Source organism: Bison bison, unplaced genomic scaffold, assembly GCF_000754665.1.
Source record: "Bison bison bison isolate TAMUID 2011002044 unplaced genomic scaffold, Bison_UMD1.0 scf7180017864236, whole genome shotgun sequence".
In the NCBI taxonomy this organism is placed as follows: domain Eukaryota; kingdom Metazoa; phylum Chordata; class Mammalia; order Artiodactyla; family Bovidae; genus Bison; species Bison bison.
The window spans coordinates 4,622,856-4,632,056 of record NW_011494808.1 but is presented as its reverse complement, the minus strand read 5'-3'; positions in this window follow the sequence as shown (position 1 = coordinate 4,632,056).

Below are 9,201 nucleotides of genomic sequence, written 5' to 3'. Positions count from 1 at the left end.
CTCTGAGGCTGGGAGGGATTGGGGGCAGGAGGAGAAGGGGACAACAGAGGATGAGATAGCTGGATGGCATCACTAACTCGATGGATGTGAGTCTGAGTGAACTCTGGGAGTTGGTGATGGACAGGGAGGCCTGGCGTGCTGCGATTCATGGGGTCGCAAAGAGTTGGACATGACTGAGCGACTGAACTGAACTAAACTGAAGACACGAGGCCTTCTGGATTCAAGGGGCAAGAACTAGACTTCACTTTTATTTTTTTCTTGAAGATCTTTTTGACATGGACCTTTTTTTTTTTTTTTCAGTTTTCTCATGCATTCATTTATTTTTGACTGTGCTGGGTCTTCATTGTAACTCAGGCTTTTCTCTAGCTGTAGACAAGGGGGTTGCTACTCTAGTTGCGGTACACGGACTTCCCATTGCAGTGGCTTCTCTTCATGGAGCACGGGCTCTAGTCCTGAGGGCTTCAGAAGTTATGGTTCCTGGGCTCTAGAGCACAGACTCAACAGCCGTGGCACACAAGCTTAGTTGGAGCACGGCTTGTGCAATCTTTCCCAGACCAGGGATTGAACTTGTGTCTCCTACATTGGCAGGCAGATTCTTTACCACTGAATCACCAGGGAAGCCCCGAGACTTCACTTCTTGATGCGGAAATGGAAAGTTTCAAAGATATTCTCACAGGCATCTTTGGAAAATATAATCTGACAGTCAACCCTCTGGTGGCAAAAATTTACATTCGCGTCTCCTCCCATTCTGGCGTCAGGCTCAGCCTTGAAGACCATGATCGAGTCATCAGGGCAGATGCAGATGAGGCTTCTCAGGTGCAGTTTTGTGAGTACAGTTCTTTGAGTACTGTTCTTCTTGATGAGAGTCCTTGTAAACCATCATAACAAATTACCTTTCCCGACATACTCCACAGGCAACAGTGAAACGAGTGAAAAATTATCACTGTGTCCAGGTCCATTCACTACGGGACGAGCAAGAGCACACAGCACACCTCGGTCCATCGTAGGTCTGCAATCCTGCGGGGCCCCTGTGGCCAGTTCCTTGGGGAGGGCTCAGTCCCATCTCATGGGCGTTATTTCCATGCTTCTTGCCTTTATTCTCTGGTCTTTTGGGTTCACCACATGCCTCTGCCGTGATTTTCATAATGGTTAAAATTGACCAAAGAAACAAACTTATTTTCTTATAAGGAGACTACAGCCCCATGGGAGCTAACAAATCTTTAACGATTTTCCTTCAGGGTGAGCGTAGTTTTGTCCAGAGGCCTCCCAATGTATACCAGACACCTAGGCTCAAGTGCAGAGTTTCCCTCCCGATGGAAGTTCAGACTAGGTTCACAGCTGGCTGGGACTCTGCCATATTCACTTCTTAAGTAGGTGTTGAGTAAATACTTGTTGAATAAGTGCATAAATAGCTTCAGTTTCTGTCTAGGACAACAGGACAAATTCTTGTTCAGTTGCTAAATCATATCCAACTCACTGAGAGCTCACGGACTGCAGCACAACAGGCCTCCCTGTCCTTCATTATCTCCTAGAGTTTCCTCAAACTCATGTCCATTGAGTTGGTGATGCCATCCAACCAACACATCCTCTGTCAAAACCCACTCTCCTGCCCTCGATCTTTCCCAGCATCAGGTCTTTTCCAATGAGTCAGCTCTTCACATCAGGAGACCAAAGGATTGGAGCTTCAGCTTCAGCATCAGTCCTTCCAATGAACACCCAGGACTGATTTCCTTTAGGATGGACTAGTTGAATCTCCTTGCAGTCCAAGGGACTCTCAAGAATCTTCTCCAACACCACAGTTGAAAAGCATCAATTCTTTGGCACTCAGCCTTCTTTATGGTCCAACTCTCACATCCGTACATGACTACTGGAAAAACCATAGCTTTGGTTATACGGACCTTTGTTGGCATGATGTCTCTGCTTTTTCAATAGTCTGGCTAGGTTGGTCATAACTTTCCTTCCAAAGAACAAGAGTCTTTTAATTTCATGGCTGCAGTCACCATCTGCAGTGATTTGGGAGCCCAAGAAAATAAAATCTGCCACTGCTTCCATGTTTTCTTCTTCCATTTGCCATGAAGTGATGGGACCAGATACCATGATCTTAGCTTTTTGAATGCTGAGTTTTAAGGCAGCTTTTTCACTCTCTTCTTTCACCTTCATCAAGAATCTCTTTAGGTCCTCTTCACTTTCTACCATTAGAGTGGTATAATCTGCATAGCTCAGGTTGTTGATATTTCTCCTAGCAATCTTGATACCAGCTTGTGATCCATCCAGCCTTGCATTTTGCATAAGGTACTCTGAATACAAGTTAAATAAGCATGGTGACAATATAAAGCCTTGTTGTACTCCTTTCCCAATTTTGAACCAGCCTGTTGTTCCATATCTGTTTCAAACTGTTGCTTCTTGACCTGCATACAGATTTCTCAAGAGACAGGATAAGTGGTCTGGTATTCTCATCACTTGAAGAATTTCCCACAGTTTGTTGTGATCCACAGAGTTGAATGCTTTTGTAGGCAATGATGTAGATGTTTTTCTGGAATTCCCTTGCTTTCTCTATGATCCAATAAATGTTGGCAATTTGATCCGTGGTTCCTCTGCTTATTCTAAATCCAACTTGTACACCTGGAAATTCTCAATTCACATATTGCTGAAGCTTATCTTGAAGAATTTTGAGCATAACCTTATTAGCATGTGCAGATTGTATTCATCAGTGGGATCGTACCAAAGTATGAACATTCTTTGGCATTGCCCTTCTTTGGGATTAGAATGAAAACTGACCTTTTCTAGTCCTGTGGCCACTGCTGAGTTTTCCAAATTTGCTGACATATTGAGTGTAGCACTTATAGGAGCATCCTTCGGGATTTGAAATAGCTTAGTTGGAATTCCATCACCTCCACTAGCTTTTTTCATAGTGATGTTTCCTAAGGCCCACTTGACTTCACATTCCAGGATGTCAGGCTCTAAAGTAAGTGACCACACTGTCATGGTTATCTGGGTCATTAAGGCCTTTCTTGTATAGTTCTTCTGTGCATTTTTACCACCTCTTCTTAATCTCCTCTGCTTCTGTTAGGTACTTTCCATTTCTGTCCTTTATGGTGCCCATCCTTGCATGAAATGCTCCTTTGACATCTCCAATTTTCTTGCAGAGATCTCTAGTCTTTCCTATTCTAACATTTTCCTCTCTTTCTTTGCATTGTTCATTTAAGGGCTTCTTATCTCTCCTTGCTATTCTCTGGAACTCTCCCTTCAGTTGGGTATATCTTTCCCTTTCTCCCTTGCCTTTCACTTCTCTTCTTTCCTCAACTATTGTGAGGCCTCCTCAGACAACCCCTTTGCCTTCTTGCATTTCTTTATTTTGGGGATGGTTTTGGTCACTTCCTCCTGTACAATGTTACAAACCATAGTTCTTCAGGTACTCTATCAGATCTAATAACTTGAATCTATTTGTCAGTTCCACTGTATTATCATAAGGGATTTGATTTAGCTTATACTTGAATGAGCTTGTGGGTTTCTGTACCTTCTTTAAGTCTGAATTTTGCAACAATGAGTTCATGATACGAACACTGGATCACTTCAGTTGACATTCCTTGATCAGCCACTTTCCACAAAGCACTATCACTATTAGAAGGGAGGTTCACAGGTGCTTTCAATGTCAGCCAAATCTTTCCTCCTCCAGGAACCCAGGCCTTTGGTGTGCATCTCAATCATCACCCCAGACTCCCATTTCTTTTGTTTAGGGTCTTCAGCATCCTTTTCTACCTTCAATGTCTTGGCTAAGGCCATGCCACCTAAGAAGCTGGCTTTCACTGACTTCAAATAGCTGGGTTTGGGTTCTGCTGCTGCTGCTGCTAAGTCACTTCAGTCGTGTCCGACTCTGTGCGACCCCATAGATGGCAGCCCACCAGGCTCCCCCGTCCCTGGGATTCTCCAGGCAAGAACACTGGAGTGGGTTGCCATTTCCTTCTCCAATGCATGAACATGAAACGTGAAAGGGAAGTTGCTCAGTCGGGTCCGACTGTTAGCAACCCCATGGACTGCAGCCTACCAGGCTCCTTCATCCATGGGATTTTCCGGGCAAGAGTACTGGAGTTGGGTGCCATTGCCTTCTCCATGTCCCACCATCTCAGAGAGCCTCAGGTATTAGGTGAATTGACCAGCTGAACTCTCAGACTTCCTGTGCCTACTAAGAGATTTTATTTGAAACAGTATTTATCAAGACAATTACATAACCATTACATCTTTTCCCAAGGCCTACTTGCCTGACATTTGCATTTCTAAGAAGGGCAATGCAAATGATTCTTCCTAGAACAAAGACCCATTTAAGCAGATTTTTCTCTTCATTCTTACATCTAAAGCAGTTTGAAGCTTCTTTCCTTAAAAAAAAAGAAAAAATTATCCTCTGCCATATCATATCTGTTATTCCCACCAGATGACCCATGTTGAGTGGGAGCCCACCACCACAGGAAAAGATGATTATGACTCCAACAGCCACCCAGCTCTCTGAGCACCCAACACTGCATCTGTCATGTGAAAATTCATTAATGAATGAACAACAACAGAAAACCCAGTTTCTTGAAAGCTGCAAGTACTTTCAATACACTCACTGTTGTTTTAAGAGGCTGCCCCAACTAAGAAATAAACCCCTTAAGGATAACAACTATCTCTTTTGATTTCTCTAATATAGGAAGTGAAGTGAAGTGAAGTCGCTCAGTTGTGTCCGACTCTGCGACCCTATGGACTGTAGCCTACCAGGCTCCTCCCTCCATGGGATTCTCCAGGCAAGAGTACTGGAATGGGTTGCCAGTTCCTTCTCCAGGGGATCTTCCCGACCCAGGAATCGAACCCGGGTCTCCCGCATTCCAGGCAGACACTTTAACCTCTGAGCCACCAGGGAAGCCCTGTCTAATATAGGAGTATTTATTAAAGGAGTAAAGATGCAAAAGATATTCAAGATGTTAAATATTTATGACTTTTCTGCCTACTGAACTGTAAATTGATTAGTGGCAAGAACTAGATCATATTTATGTTGGCATTCATGTCTCACTCTTACACCATCACATTCTCTATCTCAATTTTCCTCTGCAAGTCTTCTCTTGAACTAGCTGTAATTTTTTTTTAATGATCAATCCATTCATTGCTTTAATCCACAAATATTTTGTACCTATTTGTGCATGAAAGAAACAATTTTCTTCTCACAGAGGGAATGAGTTGGGAAGATAAGATGAAGGTCAATAACTAAGAAACTTTTACTTAGGAAAGTTATCCAGGGGGAAAGGTGAACAGAACAGCACACATAATCATAGAAACTAAGGGAAGAAACTGAGAAGCAGAAGTTAATTGGTTAAATGTGGAATCTTGAAAAGTTACAAAATAAGCACAACAGACATTTAGAGCTAGTTTCACTTTCACAAACCTGAGTCTATTGGACCTGTTAGGGGAAGCACAGTGAATGAAACTGTCCACTGCCCAGACACCATATCAACCACTGCGTGAGTTATTTTATGACAGGAGGTCCTAGTAAGGAGCATGGAACTAATAAGCCACCACCAACCAGAAGAGTTCAGGAAGGTCAAAAAGAGACACCAATCTTGCTAGCATCAATCTTGGCGGAGCCATGTGTGCGCCACCAGGAAGGGCCCTGAGTCAGAGCGATTGGCAAAAGAAAACCTGGAAACCAATCCCATCTCCATAAAACCCAAGACGAGGAGCCACAAGGCAGGGCGGTCCTCCTGGGTTCCCTTACCTGACTGTTCTCTGCTCGGGCACCCTTTCCCAGTAAAGAGTCTTGCTTTGTCAGAATGTGTGTTTCCACAGACAATGCAATTCAGAGTGTCACACAGAGCCCACTCTCGGGCCTTGGAAGGGGTCCCCCTTCCTGCAAGAGACCTTTCCGGATAAAGACGCACTGATGGGTTTTCTTTCAGTGGACCAGGCTCTTTTTCTAATTCAAAGGACTCAGAAGGAAATCATAGAAATAAACCAGGAAGAAGCTGGGACGTCATTAGTTACTGTGGCCTTGAGCAATGCATTTAAACCCTCTCTGCCTCAGTTCCCTATCTCGGTAAAAAGAATGATGGGAGAAGAGGCATTTATCTACAGAAATATTGTAAAGGTAAAACGAGATGATGTGTCTGAATGTGTTTTGTGGAGTATCAACTACCTCTGTTCAAGACCCACTGTACTAAGCACTTTGTAAGTCCATCTGTTCCTCAAAATTATCCTGGGAGTATCATTACCCCTACTGTACAGCTGAGGAGGCTGCGGTTCAGAGGACTCATTACCTTAATTTTAAAATTACCTGCTGTGGTACTGTGATTAATAGTAAGATATGTATATTAGGTCTTTGTTGTAGCTTCTGACACAGACGTCCTAAAATGTCTGGAATTTCCTAAGTGATGAGAACAATAAAGCTGTCCAATATTCACAATAAACTCCTTTCAATGACCTTTGGGTTTATGCAAATTGGATGAATTTTGGAAAACACGGAGGAAGGGGGCTGGTTGCCAGGGGAACCAACCACATGATTAGAGGGTGGGAACGTTTAGTCCACTCCCCTGACCCCCACGGAGGACAGCAGGGCTGGAAGTTGACTCAGTCGCCAATGGCCAGTGACTTAGTCAATTGTGTAATGAAGCCTCCATATAAAACCCCCAAAAGCCTGGATCTGGAGAGCTTCCAGGCTGGTGAGCCAGAATGTGTCCCCATGCAGCCATGCTAGACCCATGCTCCATGAGGAGAAAAGTTCTTCTCTTCTGGACCTCATCCCATGTAACTCTTCATCAGGCTGCTGATTTGGACATTTCGATCCTTTGTAATAAATCTGCAATTTAGTGAGTAAATTTCTACTCAGTAAAAATCCTGAGTTCTGTGAACCACTCCAATAAATTAACCAAACCCAAAGAGGGGGTCATGGGATCTTCTGATTTACAGTCAGTGGTCAGAAGCATGAGTGACAACCTGGACTTGCAATTGGCATTTGAAATGGAGGGCAGCCTTCACCTACCAAGTCTGACGCTATTTCCAGTTAGGTCATGTCAGAATTGTGTTGAACTGTAGGGTACCCAGCTGGTGTCAGAGACTTGCTGGATGGTGTGGAGGAAACTAGCACAGGTGGAATTGGGTGCAGAGTTGGAACTGGTGAACTGAATCCGTACCTGATTAGTAAGCTGTAGAGCAAAACTTTGAACTGCTTGCAAATGCCATCATCCATCTGTTATCCATGAGATCCCATCAGTGTAAAAAGCAAATGCTTTTTCAAAATCACTAAAATATCTTCTCTGAGAAGTTACTTGCTCACTAACAGAAAAGAAATGCACTTACAGACAAGTAATGCATCCTTTTTCTTTAAAGGAGTAAGAGAGACGTGAAGGGCTGAACACAAGGGATCTAGGTTAAGACACAGTTGAAAAGAATAGTTGACTTTGGAAAGAAATTTAGGCAAGGCAATTGAGGCAGGAAAGAAAAGCTGTAGAACCCTCAGGTAATTTGTTGGCTCTTAGCTCCTTCTTAAGATCTAGTAGAACACATAACTCTTTATCCAAAATGAGTTTCTTGTGGTTTCAGTCATTTTTTGATTGTCCTCATCTATTTCTCTAACAAACGCAAAGCAATAGGGGTGGGAATGATTTTCAAGTTTTATATTTTCCCCTTTTATATTTCCCCCAAATAAGCCTAAATAAAAAAAAGCATTTTAGTCCAATAGGTATTCCTCCCACAAAGGAGCAGCATTCAAAAGACAGAATGTTCCAGGCATTGGACTATATTCATCTAAATTTAAATTTCAGGTAGACTTAATATTATTAAAATGGAAATTGTGCAAGACTGTATGCTTTGGTAACTTGTTTTGTGAAATTAAATAGATTTCCAGAAACAGTCAAGCACTGGAGATATGCAGTTATTGTTTAAATCTGAGATAAAACGACGCCCACTTTCAAAAAGGAAAGAACTGTGAAAAAACCTTGTATCTTGAAAGATGAATATGAATCACAGGAATATGAATCTTACCCTTGAGGGGGAGGAAAGGGCTTTTCCTCTGGGGGCTGGAGATGAAGCATTTAAAAATAATTCAAAGCTCCAATTCTCTCGAAGGGCTTTGTGACTCAGAATTGCACTTATTGGACTTACAAATCGGCTTTCACAGATGTCTTGATTTGTAAACCAAATATACTGTTTGACTGATAACCTCACAGAAGCCGCAAATCGCTCGGAAATGCCTGAGAGGAACTTCCGCTGTGTTTGTTTGTTCTGGTGACAGAGGACCCAGGTGATGCAGTCAATCACAAACATGATCCTTATCAATAAGGCTGGGGCTGGACTGTCTCTGCTGCCCTACGCCTGGGACTTCCTTACTGAACTGGCACTCCGTTCTCCCCAAACTGAAAGGAAGGAGGAAAAGGAATACAGCAGCAAGACATGCTAGAGGCTGCGTGATGGAGTTTAAGCCGGGACTGGAAGCCAGAACTCAAAATCTGGATTCATTGGCTATGTAATTCTGGAGCTACCATGTCTCTGATGGTTCCCTTTCCCACGAGGCAGAAAAGTGGATAAGTGCCCAGTTCTGAAGTCAGACACATCTGAACTTGAATCCTGTCTCTGCCACAAGCTGTCTGTCCTCTCTGAGCCTCGGTTTCCATAGCTGTGAAATCTAGATAATAATATTACCTCATTGTATTAGAGTTCTTCAGTGAAACAGAATGAATAGGCTGTGTGTGTGTATGTGTGTGTGTGTGTGGAGAGAGAGAAGAGAGAGAACAGAATTATAAGGAATTAACTTCTGTGATTATGGAGCCTGACAAGTTCAAAATCTACAGGATGGACTGTCAGGCTGGAGACCCAGCAGAGCCAGTGTGCTAGACTGAGCCTGTAGGACTAAAGAGCTAAAGCTGCAGATGAAGTCTGAAGGCAGGCTGGTGGTGGAGAATTCCTTTTTGCTCAGGGGAGGAGAGCAAGAAGGAATTCTTTTTCGATTCAGCCTTCAACTGACTAAATGAAGCCCACCCACATTTATGGAGATCTATCTGTTTTATGCAAAAACCACCAATTTAAATGTTAGTCTCATCTAATACATCTTTACAGAAATATTCAGAATAAAGTCTAAGCAAATATTTGGGCACCCAATGGCCAACTCAATTTTACACATAGAATTAACCATCACATGCATGTCATCCTCACAATATTCCTATGAAATGAGTACTACCTGTG